This window comes from Sorex araneus, chromosome 7, assembly GCF_027595985.1.
Source record: "Sorex araneus isolate mSorAra2 chromosome 7, mSorAra2.pri, whole genome shotgun sequence".
Lineage (NCBI taxonomy): Eukaryota > Metazoa > Chordata > Mammalia > Eulipotyphla > Soricidae > Sorex > Sorex araneus.
In genome coordinates, this window is record NC_073308.1 from 58,529,432 (window position 1) to 58,535,431 (window position 6,000).

Sequence of the window (6,000 nt, forward strand, 5' to 3'; positions counted from 1 at the left end):
GTAGTTAAAACAGCATGGTATTTGGGATAAAAACAGACCTGCAGACCAATGGAACAGAGCTGAATATCCTGTCACAGACCCCCAAATATATGGCCACTTGATCTTTGACAAATGAGCAAGAAATGCAAGGAAAGCCTCTTCAACAAGTGGTGCTAGGAAAACTGGATAGCTACCTGCAAAAGAATGAACTCTGACCTCTGTCTAATGCCAGGCACAAAAGTCAGATCAAAGTAGATTAAAGATTTCAATATTAGACATGAATCTATAAGATTCATAGCAGAAAATGTATGCAGAACTTCCATGACATTGAAGCTAAAAGCATCTTTAAGGATGAAACAGCACTGACCATGCAAGTGGAACTACATCAAACTAAAAAGCTTCTGCACTTCAAAAGAAACAGTGACCAAAATACAGAAAGAGCCCACAGAATGGGAAAGAATGTTTACCCAATGCCCATGTGATAAGGGATTAATATCCAGGATACACAAGACACTAGTAGAATTGTATAAGAAAAAAACCTCCAGCCCCATCAAAAAATGGGGAGAAGAAATGAACAGAAATTTCCTTAAAAAAGAAATACAAATGGCCAAAAGGAACATGAAAAAATACTCCACATCGCTAGTCATCAGGGGGATGCAAATCAAAACAACAATGAGATATCATCTCACACCACAGAGACTGGCACACATTCAAAAGAACAAAAGTAACCAGCGCTGGCGTCTATGTGGGGAAAAAGGGGCTCTCTTTCACTGTTGATGGGAATATCGACTGGTCCAGCCTTTCTGGAAAACAATATGGACAGTCCTTCAAAAACTAGAAATTGAGCTTCCATATGACCCCACAATACTACTTCTGGGAATATATCCCAAGGATGCAAAAAAGCACAGTAGAAATGACATCTGTACCTATATATTCATCGCAGCACTGTTCACAATAATCAAAATCTGGAAATAACCCAAGTGCCTTAAAACAGATGACTGGTTAAAGAAACTTTGACATGTCTACACAATGGAATACTACCCAGCTGTTAGGAGAGATGAAGTCATGAAATTTGCTTATAAATGGATAGACATGGAGAGTATCATGCTAAGTGAAATGAGTCAGAAAGAGAGGGACAGACATAGAAGGACTGCACTCATCTGTGGAGTATAGAATAACATCACATGAGGGGGCTGGAGTGATAGCACAGCGGGTAGGGTGTTTGCCTTGCACGCGGCCGACCCGGGTTCGAATCCTAGCATCTCATATGGTCCCCTGAGCACCGCCAGGGGTGATTCCTGAGTGCAGAGCCAGGAGTAACCCCTGTGCATCGCCAGGTGTGACCCAAAAAGCAAAAAAAAAAAGAATAACATCATATGAGGCTGACACCCAAGGACAGTAGATACAAGGGCAGGAGGATTACCCCATAGCTGGAAGACTGCTTCATGAGCAGAGGGAAGAAGGCAGATGGAATAGAAAAGGGATCACTAAGAAAATGATGGCTGGAGGAACCAGTTGGGATGGGAGATGCATGCCAAAAGTAGATAACGGAGCAAACATGATGACCTCTCAGTGTCAGTGCTGCAAGCCATAATGCCCAAAAGTAGAGAGAGAGTATGGGGAATATTGTCTGCCATGGAGGCAGAGGGAGGGTGGGGAAGGGGGGGTATACCCGGGATATTGGTGGTGGGGAATGTGCACTGGTGGAGGGATGGGTGTTTGATCATTGTGAGATTGTAACCCAAACATGAAAGCTTGTAACTATCTCACGGTGATTCAATAAATTTTTTTTAAAAAGATAAAAAAAAGAAAGAAAAAAAAAAAAAACCAGAAGGGCAGGACTGGAGTTTCAGAGAGCTGTGAATGGAGACTCTTCCAGACTCATGCGCCACACTATAGCCAGGTAGTGATCACGCCGAGCCAGAGGGCACAGTGTGCTTCCGATGTGCTAACACCCGGAAATAATATCCATACATGCCTGCACCCAGAAATAATCTGAGTTTACAAGCTCTTCTTTGTGGCCCAATTCGCCTTGGAGCTCTTAAGCCAGTTATTCTCTCTCCCACCTTCGGCTTAGATGGTTAGAATTTTTTCCAATGGCTGCGAAGCTCAACCACCTCGGTGCAATCACATTTCCCAGTTCGGTTTCGCTGCTGTTTTCCTCAGGCTCCTGGGGTGGCCCCAGCACGCTGAATCTCAGCTCAACCTGCGCTGATGAACAAGTCACATATCACTGGCCTTCTCGACTGGAAAATGAAGGGCAATGACAATGGGGCCCTGCCACCAGCACAAAGGGCTGGCAAGGAAGTGCATGCAAAGCGGGAGCCAGAGAAAAGCTGCAAGATCATCTCTGCCTGGCTGGGCACAGTGCAGTTCCAACAGCACAAAGGCCACCGCCTGACCTTGCTAGGTGCCAGGATGGGCCGAAAGCTGGGCCAAGGAAGCAGGCTCAAAAGATAAAAGGAAATCCCTCAACAAAACGGGGCAAGAGGAAAGAGGACCCCTAGAGGAAAGAGACGGGGAGGTGAGAGGAAGGTCAGGGAGAATTCTGCCGCTGAAATGCCCCTGGACAAAGAAATGAGTTCATGTTTCTCTGGGAGGACCGCGATGTGAGCACATCTATCAAAGGCTGCGCACTGACCCCAGAGCGGCCAGGAATCCTATCTGATGCGAAGGCCACAGTTGCTGCTAAATGTGGACATTCTTTCTGATGAAGCCATCTGGTTTGCTGTTTTCCCATCTTCCGCTGTGAATTTCTCCAGAGGCTCCCTCTCCTCCAGGGAGGAGGCCAGGCTGCCAGCTTCTGAGACGAACTGCTCTTTCTTCATCCTCTCAGCCAGAGCTCCCTTCCTGCTACTCACTTTGGGGGGATTTTAGAGACTTTCTTCTTAAATAATAGCCCACACAACACTTCTTTCTCAGAAACCTAACTGTAGAAAGTCATCACGCCTTCCCCATCCATATTCTTTTTTTTTTTCCTTTTGGGTCACACCTGGCGATGCACAGGTGTTATTCCTGGCTCTGCAGTCAGGAATTACTCCTGGCGATGCTCAGGGGACCATATGGGATGCTGGGAATCGAACCTGGGTCGGCCACGTGCAAGGCAAATGCCCTACCCGCTGTCCTATTGCTGCAGCCCCTCCTCATCCATATTCTAAAGTGCCGGTATTTTCAACATTCTAGGGCTTGAGGGCTAGGTCAGGTGCTGAGAGGGCAGGACTTGCATGTCCAGGGTCCTGAGTTTGATTCCCAGCACCCAGAGTCCTACTGAGGATAGTGCCTCTGGACCTGAGCAGCATTGTATCACCAAACCATCAGGGCCTGATCGGCTAAGTATCACCAGGATTAGCCTCTGAGCCACACTGAGTATAGCTTGGGAGCCCCCGTGAAGTACCACTTGTATCACTTGTCATCCTGTTGATCTTTGATTTGCTCGAGCAGGTGCCAGTAATGTCTCCATTCGTCCCTGTCGCATGTTAGTGTAGCCCAATGGTACCTGCTTGCTCCAGGAACAGGAAGAGCCTCAAACCATTTGTTCAGGGTTTTGATGAAGAAGACTGACCATCTTGTAGGTGGGCAGCCACATGCTCTTTTGATGTCCCGTGGGATCCAGTCAGTAACAGCTCTATTCCAGCGATCATCTCTGAATCACATTACGTGTCCAGCCTATCTGATTTTTGACACCTTGGCCAACGAGACAGTGTCCCTGATTCTTGACCATCAACGGAGGTTGGAACTCCGGATTCCTTCTCTCACTTCAGTGAAACGTGATACTCCAAGCATAGCTCTTTCGAGTCCTCTTTGGGAGTACCCCTCAAAAGTAAATGCACGAATTATTTTTTAAATTGAGTGCTATCTATCTAATGAGTAACTTGGTGGTCATTCTCAACACACCTATCTTCACGTAATTTTGTGTTGTGACTTTGTGGTGTAGCATAGTCTCCAAGCTCCTCTCCAGTTTCAGGAGGAGACTGTAACACTGGATGTCTGGGCTGAGAGAACAGTGGTTATCTTTATTGCCAGGTAGTAATCACTTCCAAGCTCTCTGCCCGAGGTTTCTGAGAGGTTCTAGAAGAGCAGATGGGGGTAACGATCTTCGATGCAGGGTTGAGCCAGAATTTTTAACCAGATGGACTTGAGCCCCTACTGCTTGCTGCAGTGCACAGTTCTGGGTTTCCTGGGGTCCAAAGCCATTGCCACTTGGTTACTCCAGCCACTTGCCTTCAGGCTGACTTGCTTTGGACCATACAGACAGCCAGACTTCAGTCCTTTCTCTGCTGCCAGTCTCCACCTGAATATCACTATCAGTGTTCCACAAGGTGGGTGGCACTGCCAGCGGGGAGAATGCTGGAACAATTAAGTGGGGTGGTAGCAGCTTGGGGTGCCATTGGAGGGCACCTTCTCTTTGTTAACTTGAGGAAGGAAGACTTCCCGGGGAGATTCGAGGTGATTTTGTTTTTCTGAAAAGGGGGTCAGAGTTCAAGTAAGTTTGAGAATGTCTTCAGCAGGCCAGAAAACAGGCCCATTCATGTCATTCCTGTTTGGAAAACTGAAGAATACTTCCAACCACAGAATTAGCATGTATGAGGAGCTCTGTGGCATGACTGAAAGGGAGAATGATGTTCAGCTGCATAATTTGGGGTGTGGGAGAGCTCTCTGGTTTGAATGTTTCCCTTCTTCCTCACATGCAGCACCCCCTGCCTTAAGGAAAAGGGGTGGCTGGCCCCTGTGCCCCAGACATTGGGTCTCAGGCTGAATGACCCACCTTTCAAATTCCTTCTTCACTTTTCTTCTAAGGACTCTGCTTCCCCGTTTCCCTCACCCAATTTCCATGGGGAAAGTGTTATGGAGAAAGTTATATAGTTGGTAAAGAGAGGTAAGCATGTCTGAAGGGTCTGAGCATGAGTTGTGAGTGAGATTTAAACTCCTTCTCAAGTGGCTTGTGGGCCTTGGCCTGCAGCTCAGGCTCTTGGGATGCTCCCATTTAAAAAAGAAAATGTGCCAAGGGGCTTGAAGCATTGCACAGCAGGTAGAGTGCTTGCCTTGTGTGTGGCCTAGCTGAGTTGGATCCTGCCACCCCATATGGTCCCCTGAATAATATGGTCCGCCAGGAGTAATCCCTGAGCACAGAGCCAGGAGTATGCCATGAGCACAGTCAGGTGTGGCCCCAAAACAAAAAACAAAGAAAGAAATAAAAACTGGTCCAAGCCTGGGGTCACACCTCAATGGCCCACAGAAAGTTCATATTCTTGCTGTTATTTCCCGTGGAGTGCAGGCAGCTTTCGAGACTGCGTTTCAGTCTGCCAAGATGAGCCCAGGAACTCTGCAGGCTCACAGGTACCCAGGCCGGAAGTGATGTGACCAGTTCTTCACAAGCACATGTCCAACTTCAGAAGTCTGAACTACCTGCTTTCAACCCCAAATATGCAACCCAGTGCACACATACCACACAGGGAGTTTGCACACACACAGATGCACACAAATACTCCCAAATATGCATATTTATGTATAACAGAGGGGCACATGCACATATGCCTCATATATGTAGTCCTGATGAATGCACATCACACAGAAGCCATGTATGTGCATGCAGTAAACTCTTTTAATTTTAATTAAGCACCATGATTTACAAAATTGTTTATAATATAGTTGTTTCAGGCACTCAATGTTCCAACACCAACCCCACCACCAGTGTGACCTTCCTTCCATCACATACACCTATTTCTCTCTGTATTTTTGCTTCTCAGTATCATTTTCTGGTCACCAAGTTCCAAAGGCATTTTAGGTGGGTCTCTCCTGTCTTCCTTCCATGCACACACACATACACACACACACACACACACACACACGCACTCCAAGTGTATGTGTACCTAGACACAACACAGTGGCACATATACACACACAAAACAAAACCTCAGGTCACCATTTCTCTCTATTTTCAGCTCCTTTCTCTGCACCTTGCTGGCCCCAGGTCAGGCTCAGCTCAGTCCCCTCCATGCATCTGAAGGTCCTCAACCCCCA

General features: G+C 47.0%; 1 pseudogene; it reads left to right on the plus strand.

Moving 5' to 3' along the window:
• The window catches only part of LOC129406458 (translation machinery-associated protein 7-like), a 115,011-nt pseudogene extending 112,765 nt beyond the window's left edge, over positions 1 to 2,246 (plus strand).
• The last annotated feature ends 3,754 nt before the right edge of the window (positions 2,247 to 6,000 follow it).